Source organism: Amblyomma mixtum, chromosome 3 (assembly GCF_055824585.1).
Source record: "Amblyomma mixtum isolate Tamu chromosome 3, ASM5582458v1, whole genome shotgun sequence".
Taxonomy (NCBI): domain Eukaryota; kingdom Metazoa; phylum Arthropoda; class Arachnida; order Ixodida; family Ixodidae; genus Amblyomma; species Amblyomma mixtum.
This window is the reverse complement of record NC_143014.1, coordinates 281,453,957-281,474,227: the sequence shown is the minus strand read 5'-3', so window position 1 is coordinate 281,474,227 and position 20,271 is coordinate 281,453,957. Positions and strand designations below refer to the sequence as shown.

Here is a 20,271-nt window from a genome sequence, read left to right as displayed (position 1 = left end):
TCAAAAAACAGAAGGTTGACAGTGACAGGGTGATCAAAGAAAAACCAGAAAAAAAAGGGTTGTAGCCTTGCCATACAACCATTCTTTATCTCACAATATCATGAAGATAACATGGAGAGTGAACGTAAAAGTCGTCCTGTCAGCACCTCAAAAACTAAGCAGGCTTTGCAGGCTGACGAGCCCTACGGAAAGTGAAAATGTAGGCTGTCAGACACGACATGCCAACAAGTATGTTTGCTACATGTGTTGAGGGTATCGTCTATGAGGTACCGTTGTCATGCGGCTGTTTCTCCGTGGGACAGAGCGGACGATTTTAGTACGAACGTCTGCGAGAGCATGCCAACAGTGTGCGTCAGATGTGTGGAACACTTTCAGTTCATTGCCGCGACTGTGACTTCGAGGGTGGCAGCCACTGTGCTCCGGATTTCGCACATTCTGTATTGACAGCCATCAGAATCTATGCAGATGGACAGGACATAGAGTGGCTGCGTAAGTGCACCATCAGTCGCATTTCCGAAAAAAGTAGGTTATGTATCTCAGAATAAACTACGAGAACGACTTTCATTTCGCATTGTACGCTATTTGTGATGGTGTCTTTTTTGTTCCCTTTTCATGTCGCTATATATTCTTACCTATCTTTGTAATAAAATTTAGTTGGAAGTTTGCGCTCGTCCGTCGTCTTTCTTACGTCCATGTGTTTACCGCGCTCTACGTTTACTCAGCAAGTATCCTGTTAAGATCGAGCAGGAAAGGGCCCAATTTCCGGTGTCTCCTCACGTGCCGAGCGCCGCCGCGGCGAGCGGGGTCTCGTTCCCGGTGGTTCTCCTTTGGCGTGCCTGCCTCGCGCGTCGGGTGATGACGAACAGGTGTCGGCAACACGAGGGCCGCCACGAGTGGCAAGAGATTATCACATGCGATCCTACCGCAGTCTGCGCTGCTTCGATGGCATCCACCTCACCCTCAAACACGTGACGGGGGCGTGTCCACAAGGGAGAGGAAGTGTTGTGCGCAAAAGTGAACGTTTCAGGCCGCCGTCAGCGAGTGCGGCCGACTCTCCGCTCTTGGCGGTGTACGTTATGTAAAAAAACCCAGTCGTGTTCTTTCGCCATCACACAACCCCTTCACTCAGCGGCCCTACTGTCCTGGTGTAAAGAGCGTTCTTTTGACCAAGATTCTGTCGAGCCGCTACACCGAAACCCCCATCCAACACTGGTTGCCAGCGGTGAGATGAACCGGGTAACAAGGTGCTGCATCTGCGGGTGAGTGTTGGTTTTTGGTTTGCATCCTCGAGGCTTCAAATTGTGTGTTGATGTTCTAACTGCTGGTTCATCGGATGTCTTTAGCACAGGGGCATAGTAGCTCAGAATCACGATGAGCGAGCAAGACCAGCATTTAAATGCAGCGACCAGAGACATGACGAGGTTGTCGAGGGCAGGACTGTTGGTCTTGTGCAATGGGTTGCGGGTCGCTGTGGATAAAAAGCATTATTCAGGTAATCAAGAATCCTTGAACGGAGTAAGAGGATGATTGTGAGATTGCTTGGGAAAATGTGCAACGTTGGGTAAATGACCGGGACAGAGAAAGGTAAGACGCAGAAGTGAAGCGGCTTAAACTCCAGCTTGAGATGCAGCGCAGGGCAGCCCACACCGGGAAAGGCAAAATCTTAGACAAATGGAGTGAGGCTACTTCTGAGATTAGATCCACAAAGTCTGTGTCTGTAGGCGAGTTGGTTAATTGCGTCACCACGAGGGAAGCGGCAGAGAACGCGTCCGACCGGTGGCTGCTCCAAGGAAAGCCGCAGTATCCGAGGCCGTGTTCGAGCTAGGCAGCCGCAATGCCGATAGAGAGCATTCAGAGAAGGGGCCTACACGACCCGACTGCGAGGATTCCCCTCCAAGGAAGGTAGGAGTGGCAACGGAGACCGTTAGTCGGGTAATTAGGAGTGAAGCCCTTTCAATTAAATTGCTACAGGCGTCGAACCTACAAGCCCGCGAAAAGGGAGATTTCTCCAAAGGTGCAGGTTTCAGAAGAGAAACAAAGCGGAACCGTTCAGTCTGTGTGAGTCGAGGCAGCTGCGAGTCAAGGCGTCACTAGAGCATAAGTGAAACAGAAAGCGGTGTGGCTACTTCAGCGAAGCTGGCTTATGAAGACTGCTGATAAGCAGGCGAGGCGGAAGAGCTGTGAGGAGCTGAAAATGCTGCGAAGCCAAATTGGCTAGTTTTGAACCGGATGAAGGTTTCCGAGGTGCGATGGAAGAACTAGGAGAAGCTAGTTCTGTTCTGGGGACACACGCTCAGCAGTCTATGCGTAGGATATGAAAACGGACAAAGGCGAAGGGCAAACAGAGAAATCGATTCATTTGTGCTCACAGCTGCTGATGTGAGCAAAGAGCGGAAGGCGGTAGAACCCGAAGTTTTCCCGCGGTGCGCAACTGTAACTCGCGGACAGGGTTCCTGGCCAGGCGACAGGCACTGGTGCTTCAAAAGCTGACCGCAATGGCAGGAAATTGAAAACGAATTTTCCAGGCATGCATGTCAGAAGCCCATGAAAATCCGTCAGTCCGCGAGAAGAATCAAATTGCGCTGTCCTGGGTCAAAGGCGGCAAGAGAAAAGGCAAATCGCTGTGCGAGCTTCCTTGCGCGTGACTTGAGGGGGAACTATCGTGGATATATGCGGATTCCCCGAACACTCCAGGAGAGAAAGACGCGTGTGCGGGATTTTTCTTGGGAAGCAGCTAGACAGGAGCACAGCCGGAGAGTTGGACTCGAAGCGAGAGGGGGAGCGGGACAGTACTTGTTGCAGCCTGTTGTCGACCAGCAATTATGGGCTTTGCAAGCGCTGCCAATGACCTCTCCTCTTGTCGAAAGGGCGGAAAGACGCTAGCGAAGGCAAAGGGTGGGTTGGCTTCCTGTCCCTAAGCCCCTGCAGCTGAAAAGGTGGTTAGCCCGCGACCCCGACGCGCGCGGCTGAAAAGGCCATTGTTTGAGCGCGGCATAGGGAAATCACCTTTGTCATAGATCGTGCCTCTACTGGGCCATTTCTGGTAGCCGATTTCGTTTTGTTATTTCACGTAAAGCTACTAAAGAAAGGTTACCGATTAGATTGAGTTTGCTTTTGTTTCTCACTTTCGATGCAGGAAATTTACATGCATGGGCGTGTCAAACTTCGTGGAGATACCAATGGCATGTTGCTGAGTAAAGGCGAAAGTTTGGCGAGTTCGTGGACGTTCATGATTAAAAAGTAGTGCGAAGGAATCATTAAAGTAAGATAGGACGACGCAGACAAGCGTTATCTTAGCGCGGGCGTGCGTTGCCCTGTCCGTCTCTATTTCTTTCAGTATTAGAGAAATCTTAAAATTGGAAAGGCAATTAAAAACGAACTAATGAAGATACGTTGATTAAACTGCGCACACTGCACTACTATATTTTCCTCCCCAAATGGTGAAAATATTGATGCTGCGCGCTCCGATAAGCGACAGATATTTGTGCCCAAAATAACTAAATTTTGATGTATTTAAAAGGCCGCCGATCACATAAAATTCAACGAGTGCACATGTCGAAATGTGAAGTAATAGACTAATGTCTATTTTACGTGTAGTCCAAACGAAACTGTCCTAATTTATGTAGTTTCTTCACAAAAGTTCTCCGAAGTAGGTCATGTCGAAGAAACTACCGAATTGGTCATCTGCAATACCACCTCTTGCGCAGTTGTTGATGCAGTTACGCTGCAGCGGTGTGCATCAATTGAAAGTGAACATTGAGCTTCCAAACGATGCCTACAGTGCGCTGTTTGACTAGAACATCGCGCACAATGCTCGCGCGAACAATGCCTAAAAGGCAGCATTCGCGCTACCGGAGTGGTACGCCCGCTTGCGGCACTGTAGGTGAGGCCTCGCGAAAAGAAAAAAAAGAGAAGTGCCTGTATTTGAAAGTGGTCTGAACAGTTTTCTTCTAAGGGATCTGATTTGCGTACTCACATTTATCGCCGCGCAATTAGTTTGTTGATCGTGTTGTTCGGAGATTAAGCGAACGAAACGGGGCTGCAGAAGTATGTGGACAATTGCTGTAGCAATGCTATGTATAGATGGTTTTTACGAGTTGCGGAACTCAGACAATTAGTTTAGGAAGAATTGTGCCAGTATGCGAATGAGTATGACTTCACAAAAGAAACTCTAGCCTCCCAGGGCGCGGACACATGATTGGGCGGTCAAGCAGCAGAGACAATGATGATGATGGACGACGGAAAAGCAGCCAAGGCTTCGAGGCACGCGGGCGGAGCTGCCGCCTACGTGGGAAGCGCCTTGACGCTTTTGCTGTGGGACCGCGTTGCAGGCCTGCGCATGTTTTTTGCATTCACTAAGTTGTGTTTTTTTAGATCATTTGCGAGCTGGGGTATGACGACTATTCGGGTTATTCTCGTCAGTAAGATGTATCAAACTTTGGTAGTACACGCAGCACCCTATGATCATTTCTGCCGCTATTCTTATATTAGGGTCCCACGACGATATATATATATATATATATATATATATATATATATATATATAATATATGCGTGACACGAGGCATCCTGGCAGCGTCGGCCTTTGTTCTTTCTTCCTGAGCAGCAGAGAACAACGTGCCGGTAAATTGCACATGACAGGATTTTCAATTGAATACTCAGTACCAGTAAAAGAAATCGGAACCTAAGCTTTTTTTGGAACGCCACCAAATAAGAAAACCATGCTCCACGTTGTCAAGGAAAATACATCTGCAGAGGTTAACTGCAGGAAACGTTTATTTACAGTATGCGCACAATTTCAGTAGCCTGTGCGCTTTATTGCACTTATCCCCACGTAATATTTCGCGATCGCTTGAATACATAGCATATAGCTCCCGCTTTTCTTTTGCCGCCGCATGTCCAAATTTAAGAATGTTTTCAGCGAACTGAGAACTGCTCGCGAGCTATGCTCTGTTCTGCCTTTCTAAAACCCCGTCATTGCATTTTGAGTGAGCCGTGCTAACAGAGCGCATTGTTTACATTTTGTTGAAAACAAATCCGGCTGCAAAATGAAAACGCTCTTGTTCTGCAACCTAAACATGCAGCTACAGTCGGCCTTACAGGCACGCTGTTACCTGGTTATGTTTATGATGCATGTTCACAGAAAGGAAATCAGGCTCCGCTATAGTTATATCGTAGCACAAGCCACGGAGTTTAGCGAACGATGAAAACATACAGAATAACTCAACTGTTGCTTGGCAATAGTCCGAATCTCTTTTGCATAAATATATAATAGGAATACTTTTCTCTCCTTCTATGGAGAACCATGCAATGCCGTAAATGAATATACATGGTGTTCGATTTCCTTTAATGCATTGTCGGCGAACCTCTCCCAGCACGTACTGCAGTTCCTGACGTTTGTAGTAATCTATCCGGATATGTGTGCCAGCACATCTAACCTCAATATATGTGTTAAGAAATTCCTCGTTTATATTATTCTGCGCTATCGATGCGATATACCGCATCAGAGAATTCGTACATACTTGACACATGACTTGAAGAGTTTGCACAAAACTTGCGAATCTTGAGTCTGTACTATTTGCAGCTCACCTTTACCGCTTCCCATTGTGGTCTTAGCCATTGCTATCAATTTGCCTACAATCAGTACGTGCTATCAGGTATCAGCAGTGTAAGTAAAGTGTTCGAAATCTGTCCCTTCCATTGAAAGCGACAATAGGTGTCTTATACTATTTCTAGTTTAGTGATAGGGAACTCTTTTATGTTGCTTTTAACGCCAAAAAACATAAAAGAATATATCCGTCTCATCGTTCGTGGTGAAGTACAGCAACCCTTCGCCTTTTTTTTCTTTATCACGTAACTCCGCCTCTTGCGAACGTGCACGCGAAGGCACGAATCGAGAAACCATTCGAGGAATGGTCGAGGATGTTTCATTTTCCAAGAGACCCAGCCCCGCAAAAAACTTGTGTGTCTGGTGCGGGTCAAGCGCGAGAAGTGGCGACCGACCAACTCGTCGCGTGTTTGCAGCGCCAGTGCCGCATGTTGGTCCAATGCTATGTTTATGCGATTTGTAAATATTGTATGTGGGTATGTAACAGTCGTCCAGCGTTAGTATTGGTCGCATGTCTTATCTGCCCTATTAGTCTTTGCAGCGCAAGTGCCGCATGTTGGTTCAATGCTACGTTTATTGCGATTTGTAAATATTGTATGTGGGTATGTAACTGTCGTCCAGCGTTAGTATTGGTCTCATGTCTTATCTGCCCTATTAGTCTTTGCAGCGCAAGTGCCGCATGTTGGTTCAATGCTACGTTTATTGCGATTTGTAAATATTGTATGTGGGTATGTAACTGTCGTCCAGCGTTAGTATTGGTCGCATGTCTTATCTGCCCTATTAGTCTTTGCAGCGCAAGTGCCGCATGTTGGTTCAATGCTACGTTTATTGCGATTTGTAAATATTATATGTGGGTATGTAACTGTCGTCCAGCGTTAGTATTGGTCACATGTCTTATCTGCCCTATTAGTCTTGCTGGGCGTAAAAAAAGAGGGCGCCTGAGAGAATAACATAGTAATTAAGTTGCCATCCTGTGCAAGTTGGCAATTCCCTTCTTAATGCTTGTTTGCGTCCGAGATTTCACAGTACAATGTTCATTGCTTTTACAAAGCGCTAGCCGGCGAACCGCGGTCGGCGTCCAAACGTTGCATAAGGGCAAAAAGCGGGAAGGCAAGCATGGACAGATAAGCTGTGGTAATTAATGTGCAATTGAGTTGTATAGGAACCAATTTGGATTAATTCTCTGCCGTTTATATATTGTTCTGTGAAGATTCAGATGCTCATTCGAGAAATTCGCCTGCTATTTTGACTACGATGTTCTTTGTGTGTTGTCCTCAACGTTATCATTTTCTTGCCTCAAACGCACCGCTGATTTCAGTCTCAAATTCCTCTGCTGGCGTTGCGTGCGCAGCGTGTCTCCGGACGGTCGTTATATCCGGCGACATATTCCCTTTGTTTGACCCCGGACGGGCTTGGACAACACTATATGGCGCCAGGAATATCCGGGTGTCGCTGGCCAAGGCTCACTACAGGTCCGGAGGTTGACAGCGTGGTCGCCATCTGTAAGCATTCAATTGGTGGGGCACACCCTTCGGCAAGAGTGGCAGTGGCGCCGGCCAGAGAAGAAAAGGCAGGATTCGGTGGGAAAATGCGGGGGAAGACGGGGAATGTAGAAGTCGCCAGCGCCGAGAGGAAGGCGAAGGAAACGCTCCAGCCTGGAAAGACGGATGGCCTCAATGGATTTTAAAAAAAAAACGAGAAAAATCCAGTCAGTTTTGGTGACGAGAAAAGCCCGAGACAACAGTCTGTCCACCGGCGAACGAACAAGGTTCACTCCGCAGCCCTCCGTTCCTTCTGACGAATCCGGCGCCAACGCAGCAGCATGTAAGCTTCGACACCACTACCTCTGCATCATGTACTCGGCAATATGTAATTCTTGAATATATCTGTTTTTTTTTTCAGCTAAGTGAAACGGAGTCTCTGTGCCTCTCCGTCCCGTGTGGATCCGCGCAGTGTGTGGGGTCGCCACAATAGGCACACCACAGCGTTTACAAACGACGAGCCCGGTGGCATCGCGCCTATTCAGATTTCCCGAATAATATTTGTTATATCCTCAGAACGCGCGATTCTTCATGACAGCCTCATTTCTTTTTGCTTTCTTCTTAACTTCCTCCTTTTGGACTCGCATCTAGTCTCTGCTATCATTAATCCACATACCAATATATTTGTACGCCTTTAACTCTAAGATCAGTAGCGTGATCGTACCAGGCTCATCATTATAAACCATGACTCCAGATTTTTCAGCGTTTAATTTCAGTCCTAGAGCCTCCGGCTCTTTTCCGCAAGGGTCTGCCAAGTTTTGAAGGCCTCTCGCTCAATCTGTTAGAAGAACGATGTCATTTGTATGTGTCCATCCCGGTACGACTTGTCACCAGTTGGCCCCTTCGCCACCACGACCCAGTAGAACCTAATCCGCTCGTTTCTATCCTTTCTTAAGTCGTTTTTCAACTGCAAATCTTTCAGAAGCTTCCATTTCCTGACAATTCACAGCTAGGTTGTTCTGCTTCTAATCTCCTTGTAAAGGACAAATTGTTTCACAGCCCACACTTACTTTTCAAAAATTTGCCTAACAGGGGCGTGGTTTACGAGGTCTGTTAGAAAAGTATCAAACTTTAATTTTTTTTGCGAACACCTGATGGATTTCAAACAAGCGCGCTTGCATCAGCCGACCTTGAACCTTCCTGCGCATGCACGAATTTTTTCCCGCCTGCCGAGACTGCCAGTCGCTGGGGCGCAGTGTGTGAGTGAGGCAGTGCGCAGTGCCCTCGTCGGTTTTTAATTGCAAGGAAAATTGCGGTGCGACAGGAGCCGCTCTACTGCATCAAATTTTGCCAGAAACTGGGCGACAACCAAGTGGAAACCATTCGGAATATTCAGACGGCTTTCGGTGACGATGCTATGAGCAGCACACAGATTAAGCAGTGGTACAACTGGTTTAAAGACGGCCGCACATCAGTGGAGAGTGAGCCATGCTCCGATCGACCATCAACATGCCAAAATGACCAGGTCATTGCCGAAGTGAACGCTGTGGTGATGCGGGACCATCGTGTGACTATCCGAGAAATTGCGGAAGAGGTGGACATTAGCAATTTTTCTGCACATTCCATTATCACCGAAGATTTGGCCATGGAGAGAGTTGCGGCGAAATTCGTGCCGAAGCTGCTCACGATGGAGCAAAAGCAGCTTTGTGTCTCACATGACATACTGGATTCCACAAACAGTGACCCCGACTTCACCAACACCATAATCACTGGTGACAAGTCTTGGGTGTACGGGTACGACCCGGAAACCAAATCCCAGTCGTCACAGTGGAAGCATTCCACGTCACCAAGACCAAAGATGGCCTGCCAAATGCGCAGCAACGTCAAAGTGATGCTGACTGCTTTCTTTGACTTCCGCTGCGTGGCACACCACGAGTACGCACCCCACAGGGTCAAACAATGACAAAAGAGTACTACAGGGATGTCCTCCGTCGCCTACGTGATGCTGTGCGGCGCACGAGACCGCAGCTGAGGTCAACAGGAAATTGGAGCATCCATCACGACAATGCTCCTGCACATTCCTCGCACTTGGTTCAGACTTTTTTGGCGAAAAACCCGACTCCTGTAGTTCAGCAGACTCCTTACTCTCCTGATATGGCCCCTTGCGATTTCTGGCTGTTTCTCAAAATCAAGAGGCCATTGAAAGGAGCGCGATTTCAGACAAGAGAGGACAATATGGCTGCAACGACCGCTGAGCTAAACTCCATTCCGAAAGGGGCCTTTTCGGAATACTTCTAACAATGGCAGCATCGCTGGGAGAAGTGTGTGGAGTCCCAAGGAGACTACTTTGAAGATTACTAGGTTTACAACGCTCCAGTTATGCCAGTTTTTTTTATTCGGTCAAAGGTCCGATACTTTTCTAACAGACCTCGTACATTGCCGTAAGCCCCTTTGATGCCTAAAGACGCCATCCGCAGTGGTCATTCTTCACTTGCAGGAATTTCGATGCATTGGGTGACTGCGGACAAGTTGTCTTCTAAACTTGTCTGAATCCAATCTGCAGTTCTACCAAAAGCACATCTTCAGTCCAACCTTGCAGCTGATCCTTGCTGACTTGCACTGTTATTCGATACAGTACCGATGCCGCCGTCTGTTCAACCTTTCCTTTGTACGTCAAGTCTGTTCTACTCTCTCGCCAGCTTGCTGGGATTTCCTTAGTTCTCAATACGTAACTAAAGGCAGCATACGAAGTCTTTCTTGTTTTTTTACCAAGCAACGGACTTATAGGCTCATTGGTATTTGGTCCAAACCTGTTGCTGTATGCAAAAGGACCATTTTCTCCGCTTTTTCCCGCTATATCCGGCCTGTATGCGTCAAAAACCTTCCCTTGGTAGCAACCTGCATCAGGCTGCGTACCGCTGATGCCACCACACGCTTTAGAAGCCTCTGATAAGTGTTTGCAAATCAGTTGCAGGGCTGCTTCATTTTCCATTAACTTACCCTCGTTATCCTGTATATGGCAACGCGTTTCCTTCGAACTGGTAGCTAGTGCCTTCAGGTTGTTCCAAAGCTTTCTCAGTGCCTGCTTATCTCTTTTTCTATCTGCCATCCACTTATCGGTTGTAGGCTTAGTCTTTTCCTAGGCTTGGGCATACTTTTTTGTTCTTCTACTCCACCCATTTCTCTTGAATTTCGGGCAAGGGTCTATTTTCTTGTTTTGCTTTCTGATGTGCCCTGTAAGCTGCTTGGCGGCTTGATATTGCATCTTTAATATCCGCGTCCCACCTACATTTGGGTTTCTTTTTGCCTCTCCACCTGTTTATCTTAAGGGCCAAATCTATCTCTCTTAATTACCTTTAGAATTTCACCATATGTCCATGACCTATATGAGCTCTTTCGAATGCACTTTTCTTGCGCTCGTGATATGGTCCTAAATAACGGTCATTCATAGAGCGAATTCCGTGTTGCATGACATGTTTTCGCGCATCAGCTTCATCCTTTCCTGTATACCCGATCATTACGATAAACCTCTTATCGCCGCTCCCAACACAATTCCTCGTCTATTTTCTTTACATCAGCCTTTCATATAAATCTCCCGTCATTCGTCCTCCTATAAAGCACAAGCCACGTGATGGGGCAAATATAACTTGGCAGTCGGGCCGTCTTTACTACCACAGAAGCTAAGGAAAGTGACCTGCGCCTTCGTGTGGTTTGCCATATTTTAAAAGATATATGTGTCCTGTTTTAAGCGGATGTTAGAAAAAATGCATGATTTGACAAAGAACCTCAGATGATCTTGCTTGGCGCCAGTCATGAAGAATTGTGTGAAAGTGACTGGCGATGCACCATCCAGGTTTGGCACAGCATCCGCAAACAGCCAGGTGACGAAAACAACCGTCAATCGAGGTTGTAAATAACACAAAATGGCGGGCTCAACAAATATTCTGAGGGGAATATTCCCCCTAGGGAATAACAAATAAGCTTGTCGACTTAGGGGCGTATTGTGCTTATGCAGAGAAACCTTTCTTTTCGACAGAAAACAGCAAGATGGTGTGAAAGAGCGCGTCTATGCGTTTACTTCGACCTTCAAACGGCTTGCGGTAGTGTAAAAAAAAGCGACGGGCGCTGGAAAAACACGTGAGGGAGATCTCGGGACACTGGTTGCTTCGCTCAGGTAGAGCGCGGCTTTAAAAGGGGAAACAAGGCCGCAGTCATCCTCAGACCTTCACAGCGCCAGTTGCCCCTATCTGGGCTGCTTTCTAGACATGCAAGACGCTGGACCGCCGTAGTCTACGACGTACAACGGAAGGTCACCTACTTGATTCTTGTACCTTAAGGCCGAGTCACACCGCGGAAACAGTCGGCCAACCCGTCCGACAAAACAATGTTTTCGTCGGGTTGGCGATCCTGTCACACCGCGTCAACACGAACAGAGGGGAAACGTGTCGCTGTCTCCCGCCAGCCTGTGTTGGCCACATGTGCGCCGCTTGTTCAGAAACTCTCTGTCACACCAGGAAAACCACTTCAATCGCGTTCCCCGGCGCTTCTCTGCTCTTGCTCGCGCACTCTACTCCGTGCGTGCGCACAGCCGCGGGAACTGGGGACACCTTGCGCTGCCGTAGGTACTGGCAGTTTTGCAGATTATCGGACGAACTATGACCGTGCGCGGCGGCTGATGTGCAGCTTTGCTCGATTCTGACTCGGACGACGAGCCGCCACCGCAGGGAAACCGCGCTGGATGATCGACTGGATGCGAAGGGCGCCCGAGCAAAGCGTTTTCGAAAACCTCATGCGAGGGAATTAAACACGGGCTACACGCGTCTACTTTCTGTGCCCTGTGTCTACTTTTACGAATTTCGTATTTTGCGCTGCTGTTCCACAATGCATTATGAACCCGGCCGGTCACTATAAATTACGCCATGATCTCGGCAGATTCATCGAGATTGTTCCACACTGTCAGAGTACCAACAAAGCCTAAAATTGTACGCATCATTTTTGCAATCAAATGGGAGCCCAGTAAAATTATTCTGATTGCTATCTCAAAAAAAAATCCAGCACTGCTTTCTTGTTCATCTCAAATTCAAAAATAGCAGGACAGGTAACTAGCGCTCACCTGTGAAATACGGTCCCAGCTAGCGATCTCTTGAAACACAGATTCCTTCAGATCACATCGTTTATATTTTGGGTCTGTTATATCCCATGGAAAGCGGCTCTCTTCAATCATCGCGATCAGGTCACTTTCCCGGCGGCACGAGTACGACGGCGGCATGTTCACGCGAGCAACTGGCACACTCGTATGCCGGCTCCTGCTAGGGTGGTTCTCGCGCACAAACCCGTCAAGAAACTGTTGGAGCTCGCGGCCGAGGCAGTCCCTGGAACAAGACATTCCTTTTCGCTCCCTACAGAGCCGCGTTCGTCAGAAGTGTACGCTTGCTCACAAGAATGCGACGGAGATCGAACGTGCTTCTCCACGGCGGCCGCATCCGACAGCCGACGGTGACCACAGCAGCCTTCCCGCTCGCGTGCAAGACGCCGTACCGCAGCAGACAGCATTACCACGAAAAGACACGCTCTCTTTTGTACTTTGAAAACGACGTTTCCAAGCACGAAAGGCACAAAACCGGTGAATCACCGCGTAGTGCTTGATTTGGTTGGTGCGGTGTCTCCGGGAAATTCGCCCGGCCGGCTAACAGCGCCAACCGGGTCCACGAACGCTGTTTGTTTATTGTTCCGGTTCCCGGAAGCTGTCATAACGAGGCAACACCCCAGCAACCTGTCTCGTTTCCCTGCCGTTCGTGCAGTGTGACATGAAGTTGTGGGATGAGTTGGTTAGCCGACTTGTTTACGGCTCGCTTGAGAACGTGTTTGGTTTGGTTTATGGGGTTTAACGTCCCAAAGCGACTAAGGCTATGAGAGACGCCGTAGTGGAGAGCTCCGAAAATTTCGACCACCTGGGGTTCATTAACGTGCACTGACATCGCACAGCACACGGGCCTCTAGAATTTCTCCTCCAAAGAAATTCAACCGCCGCGGCCAGGATCGAACCAGCGCCTTTCGGGTCAGCAGCCGAGCACCATAACCACTGAGCCACCGCGGCGGCGAACGTGTTTGGTTCATGTCGTTGTTGTGTTTCCGCAGTGTGACTCGGCCTTTACGGCTGCTTTGAAGACGCCGCAGGGCTGGACAACTTCTGCGTATGTTTTCAGTCGCAGTTTCGTCGGGTCGAGTTTTAAAGGCGGTCTAAGTCTCTTGAACAGTTGTCTTGATATTACAGACACCGTAGCGCCTGTGTCTAACTCCATTTGCAAAGGTACACCTTGAATTTCGACGTCGACGGTGATGGGAGGCCGGATTTTTTGAGACAGCGTCTGAACGTTACCAGTGTCGTCACTTTCAAGAGTGCGTATCCACTTCCTTGAACTCATTGGCTTCTGCTTGGGACCACGCCAGGCACGCTGAACGTGGCCTTTCTTCCCGCAGTTCGCGCACTTATCTGCGATATGCGGACAGGCGCGGGAAAAATGCTTGTCAGAGCCGCAGAGATAACACTCGAAAGAATGCTCTCTTTTGTCTGCGTCTTCAGCGTTCATTTTGTGCAAGTCATCGACAGCTTCTCTAGCGTGCGCTTCCTGAGCATGCGCTTCCGCTGCTGTGCTTCCACTGCTGACATAACGTGCGCTGCATGACGCCTTGCGTGCGGATTCGGGCGACAGCCCGGAACGGCTGGTCGCCCCGAGGGATAGAAGCGTCATTTAAAAAAAAAACATATTGTAAATGACCGGCTCATTTTTGAAGCCTTTTACGCGGTATGAACGCTCGGGGGCCTGTACTCTATAATACACATCCAACAATATTGGAAAAAAATTTTGAAATTTGAAAAACTGTAAGGTACTGTAACGGAAATACTGAAGGTTATACTCCGATGTGCAGCAAAAGCTTTCTTTTAAACTGTTTCCATAGCTGGTATCGAGCAGTTAGAACTGCCGTAGAAAACCAATGGGGAACGCTTTTGCCAATAACAAAAACGCTAATAGAAAAAAAATGCAAGCCTGCCGACAGGAGATTGGTGAATATATTTATTGTTACAGTGAAATCTTACAATAGATGAAAAAATTGAGTTCATAAACTGGCTCCCGTTCAAAATACTGTTGTCCAGAAATGCTGGGTGTGCTCAAACACCCTTTTCAGGGACCCTTCAAAGTGCAGCTGAAGTTTTTAGAATTTTACTAGCTTTAAACAGGTAAATGTGTGGTTCTGGTGAAAACTTTATTTGGAACAGGAGAGTTTGGGACACGTAGGTCCTTGGGGCCCCGCAAGGCCCCACTGCACTCAAATGTTCATGTCCCGGAGGCTCATGACGCTGGCAGCCCGGCCTGCGGCGATGGCTTGCTTGGCCGGGTCCTCGGAGCGCAGTAGGTTGGTTTGGTTTATGGCGTTTAACGTCCCAAAGCGACTCAGGCTATGAGAGACGCCGTAGTCGAGAGCTTCGGAAATTTCGACCACCTGGGGTTCTTTAATGTGCACTGACATCGCACAGTACACGGGCTTTTAGGATTTCTCCTCGAAAGAAATTCTGTAGTAGAACTTTTTGACGGGTTAGTTGGTACATCGTCTTGAAAGAATTCTTTCATTCTTTCAAGATGAAAGAAATTCAACCGCCGCAGCGGAATCGAACCCGCGTCTTTCGGGTCAGCAGCCGAGCACCATAACCACTGAGCCACCGCGGCGGCCGCAGTAGGGTCTCCCAAGCCTCCCAAGTGGTAAGGTGCTCCAGGCCCCGCGGGGGAGGATCCGCCGGGCAGAGGAAAAGGATATGGTCGAGAGTGGCTTTGGGGTGGTGGCACAGGGTACAGGAGGGGTTTGTGTGGACTGGGTGATAGCGCGAGCGTATATAAGGGGAGGGTAAAGTGCGTGTTTGGAGCCTCCTCCAAAGTGTATGATGATAATTGTCGAGGGAGGGATGGGGTGGGGTTTTGGAATATGTGAAAGTTGCAGGTAAGTCCTTTTGGACTAGCATTTGAAATCGTGACGTAATCGAAGATTAAAAGCGCGATGGCCTTCAAGCTTGCTCGCAGCGCGCAGCGCCGAGGAGTGGGGGGGGGGGGGGGTGAGGGGGGTGCGCAATGACGTCATCTACGATGCCAGTGCATTTCTAACTCAAAAATGGTTGCTTTGAAGGAAAACAACCAACACCACCGAATGAAAATTCCTCCTAGGGATGTTTGGCAACATCCAGCGACATACGGCAGGCTATGATGCACCGCAGCGGAATTTTGAAATGCTAGCGTCCGTCTACCCGCCGCGGTTTAATGCGCCCGTCTTCTGAGGCGCAGTACCCGGGCCTCAACCCGACCGCGGCAGCCGCGTTTCGATGGAGGGGAAATCGCCCCTGTGCGATGTCAGTGCAAGCTAAGATCCCCAGGTGGTCGTAATTATTTCGGAGACCTCCACTACGGACAGTTACAAACGGGACATGCTAAGTAAAATCTACCCCACGCATTACAAGAGCGAGTGCCCGTGATGGGGAGACAAACCAACCCTATACCATACCACATGGGCTTGCCAGAAAATAGACGAGCTAGCCATAATAGAAAACCCGAGTGCGGAACAGTGGGAGAGAATGCTATCCAGCGACATCCTGAAAGTCCAACAAGGACTAGTAAGGCGTGCACGCAGGGCAGCTACTTTCAGCGGAGCCCTCAAGACCCTCAAGAGAAGATGGAAGGCTCCATCTGAAGCCGCAAATAAATACTGTAAAATAGAGCAAATAAACGTTTTCCACCACCACTTCCTTTCTTCTTTCACTCTCTCCTTTATCACTTCCCTTACAGCTCGGTTCGAGTGTCCACCGAGATATGTGAGACAGTTACTGCGTCATTTCCTGTCCTAAAAAATAAAAAAAAAAACAATTTTAAATTTCCGTCCCTGACGTCAGACCTAGCTTCTCCGCAGTCCTCTGGTGCTTTGAAGAGAAGTCTGAAATTTAATCGTGGATTACGTCCCCATTTAAAATGCTAGCTAAAGTAAACTTGGCACGCTTTACCTACAGGCTGTATAGATTTTAATCTTTTAATGTCGCGGCATTTTCACAAAGTGGTGCAGTTGCCGTTTAAAACCACCTGTTATATATTGCCTTCGCGTTACATGTCCTACCCAAGTCCATTTCTTCCTTTTGATTTCGGTTAGGTTATCATTGACCTGTGCTTGATCCATGGCCCACTCTGCCCTCTTTCTGTCTCTTAACGTTAGACCTGCCATTTTGTTTTCAATAGCTCGCTGCGCTGTCCTTAACTGCAGTTGAACCCTCTTTTTTAGATTCCACGTTTCTGCCCCATAGGTGTGTACCAGTAAGATACAGCTGTTATACAGGGTGTCCACGCCAACTTTAGCCAAGGGTTACAAATAAAATATTTGAGGTAGACCAGGGAAACCACTTACATACATCTACCATCCGGCTTGCGCATCATAGGCAATTTTTGTTTCGCAATTAATTAATTAGCAATTAAGATAATTTTTCTAAACGCGAAAATATTGACTTTAGACAGCAAATGTGAACCGCACAGTTGGAGAGCACCTTCAGAAACCCCCATTCCATTGATTTGCGATAAAGAACGCCTCACGTGTATCTTTTTTCCGAGCTCCAAAGAAAGCCCGCGAAATAAAAGAAAAATCACGTGACCAGCGCATTTGCTCGCCACGATTGTGCTGCTCTCAACCGTGGCTTGAGTAAACGAAATCAGCTGCTGGCAAGGCGGGACGACCTCAATGCTCCAGCAGGCCGATATGTCAACGGTGGTTGCCGCGTTCGCGCGAGCCAGTCTACAAGCGTGACGCTGCAAATTGCAGCGAACGCGTCGGGCATTGTAAGCTATGAAAGGACCAAAAGTGACAAACACAAATACGATGAGCTTTATTCGCCACTGAGAGGCAAAAGAAGATAGGCAAGTATTTTACTTATCTCCTTTTGCCTCTCAGTGGCGAATAAAACTCGTCGCATTTTTCTTTGTCACCTTTGGCCATTTCATAGCGCACAATGCCCGGCGCGTTCGCTGCAATTTGTAGCGTCACGCTTGCAGACTGGCTCGCGCGAACGCCGCAAACACCGTTGGCATATCGGCCTGCTGGAGCATTGAGGTCGTCGCGCCTTGCCAGCAGCTGATTTCGTTCACTCAAGCCACGGTTGAGAGGAACACAATCGTGGCGCGAGAATTGATTGTAAAACATTTTATTCGCCGGAAACAGCTTGGTAAGAGGTTGCGGTAAGTGTTCGAGAATACATAGCCCTCGACGACTTTGTCAGCCCACTCCACCACCAAAACTTGCGTTCTGGGGTCAGAGCTAGCCAGCACGGTATCCCACCGCTCGAGAGAAGGAGCTGTAACTAGATCACCCGGAGGTGGCTCTATTTTGCAGTCCCACAGGATGTGATCGTAGGTGGCACGTTGGCCACAGTGTTTGTGGTTTGGGCTGTAAAGATCGGGATAAATGTGCGCGAGGAGTGATGGGGTGCGTATCGATCTCGTCTGTAGACGACTCCACGTAACCTCTTTTGTTCTTTAGTAAGTGTTTTGTCTGGAGGGGGGAAAATTCTCCTCTCTAGTTTAAAATGATTGGTGAGATCATGATATGTGATCATGAAGTCCGTGAAATTCAGGGAGCCAGACTCATCCACTGCCCGGTCGCCGAAACCTCGGGCTTTATTGTGGGCTGCCTCCTTCTCCGGATTCCCCGAATGGGCTGGGACCCATATCAGTTCGGAATAATTTGGTGAGAATTTGGTTGCGTTAAGCATTTTAAGAGAGGTGTTTGTAATTCGGCCTTTTGCGAAATTATGGATACCCATTTTGGAGTCACTGAGGATGATGCTGTCTTGGGTATGCGCTAGGGCGAGGGCTATAGCCGCCTCTTCTGCCGTTTCAGAGGATGTCGTTTTGACTGTTGCCGAGACGATGAGGTCACCATTCTCGTTCACAGCCACAATTGCAAATGCATTCGTATGTTTGTATTCTGCCGCATCTACATAAAGTGTTCCAGCGCACTGTCTGTATCTGTTACGTAAGGCTTTGTCTCGTGCTGGTCTTCTACCCTCATGGTGTAAGGGGTGCATGTTTTTGGGGAGGGGTTTGATTAATAGGGCCGTCCTATAGCCGCGGGGTAAGTCTACTTTGGCATCTGTATTCGTAGGTTGAAAGTTAATTCCAAGCCTGGTAAGAATACTCCTACCAGTTCTGGAATTGGCTAATCTCGCTGTTTGAGCCATTAAAATGGGCTTCTTTCAGTTCATTGTAGGTGTTATGTATTCCTAACCTCATAAGCCTTTCGGTTGAGGCATTTAGTGGGAGTCCTAACGCAGCTTTGTAGGCCTGCCGTATCATGCTATCCAATTTGTCCTTTTCTGCTTTCGCAAATTTGAGATAAGGGGTGGCATAGAGTATCCTACTTAGCGCAAAGGCCTGCACTAGTCGGCATAAATATCTTTCCCTCACCCCTTGTCTTCGATTAGCTATGCGGCGGATTAATCGCGCCGTCGCTTCTACCGTGCGTTTTAGCTGAGTGAGTGTGTCAGTATTCTTTCCATTTGTTTGTAAATACAACCCCAGTGTTTTCATGGTTTGTACCTCTTTGACGGATCCTCCATTGACATAGACGTTTATTTGCGGAGGGGGGGAGTCGTAGTACTCCTACTTCTTCGTTTATGACGGATCACGAAGAGTTCAGATTTTTGCTCTGAACAAGTTAGGCCGGATTCCCATGCGCATGTCTCAGTGATGTCCACTGCTTCTTGGAGTGTGTTGTGGCGCACAGGAAAGCTCGAACCCGGGCTCCATTTGGCAGCGTGTTGAGTCGTCGGGCTGAGGAAAGTCTGAAGCTTCGAAGGTTGGAATTTCGAAAACAAGCAGGTTTAATGGCATAGTGGCAAGAAACTAAGACACTTATTTACATAAATTTACAAAAGAAAAGCAAGGAAACAAACATTAAGAGCTCATGACGTCGAGCGACTGGATGAGCCGTTTACCCAGGGCCCAGAGCGTTCGTGCTCACTTTGGGCGCAGGTTAAATAGCCCAAGGCTCCACCCTTTCACCAGGCGGCAATTCATCGTGACACAAAAGATCGGCACCACACGTCACAGCCAACGAAGACACCTGTTGAGCCCTTTCACCAGGCGGCAATTCATCGTGACACAAAAGATCGGCACCACACGGCACAACCAACGAAGACACCTCTTGAGAGCCCACACTTGGGAACTGGCGAGGAGGAAGCGCAAGTCCGCATCCCTGTCGCACTGTGTTGGCAGCTGGCGTCCATCGAACACAGGTGTGGCATGATGACGTCACAGCCGCAGCTGCGCAGGCTTCCTCTGATTCGTTCCGGGTTTTTTCAAGACGAGGGACACCCTTTTTTTCCCCGGTCGTCGGTCCTTCTAGAAGGTCGTTGGCACCGAGCCGTGGGGTCATCTTGGGGGTCATATGACCCGTCGAAATTGCCGCTGCTGTTGAATCCACCACCGTTTCATCGCGGGTCTCAAGATGGGTCGTAACAAGTGTGTCTTCTATGTAGCCTTCGCATCCTGTGGTTACCCAAAGTGGGATGTCATCTGCATAGAACGTGTGATGTAGGTCTGGTATTGGTGCCAATTTGGGGGGAATTTTGATGAGGGAGAGGTTAAAAAGGAAAGGGGACAGGACGGAGCCCTGTGCTGTTCGTTTACTTCCTAGTGTGATTGGGGCAGGCTCTTGTACCGATCGTTATCACTGCTGTTCTGCTAGTGAGGAAGGATCGGATGTAAGCTTTAATAATGTCTAAACCCAAGATTACTTTCGTTCCTGTTCCCTCGTCAGCTTTAATGATGTCCTTGTGAAGCTGCAAGAGTATGTCCTGGGTAGATAGCTGGGCCCTGAATCCTAACATTGCTTCAGGTAGGAGGTTCATGTCCTCCGCATAGTTTTGGAGCCTGTTGAGGATGACATGCTCCATGAGTTTGCCTAGGCATGATGTTAATGAAATTGGGCGTAGATTCTCAGTGCTGAGTTTCTAACCCGCTGTAGGAATAAAAGTGATTTTCGCGTGTTTCCACTTTTGTGGTATGTTGCCTGCATGCCAGTATTTGTTCATAAGATCTGTAACCGCCGCGATGGACGTTGTGTCTAAGTTCCTGAGCGTCTTGTTTGTTACTTTGTCTG

The 20,271-nt window shown here is 48.4% G+C and overlaps 1 pseudogene; it reads left to right on the top strand.

Annotated features, from left to right (window-relative positions):
* The first annotated feature begins 1,123 nt into the window (after positions 1-1,123).
* LOC149355031 (calsyntenin-1-like) overlaps positions 1,124-20,271 on the top strand; it is a 149,471-nt pseudogene continuing 130,323 nt past the window's right edge.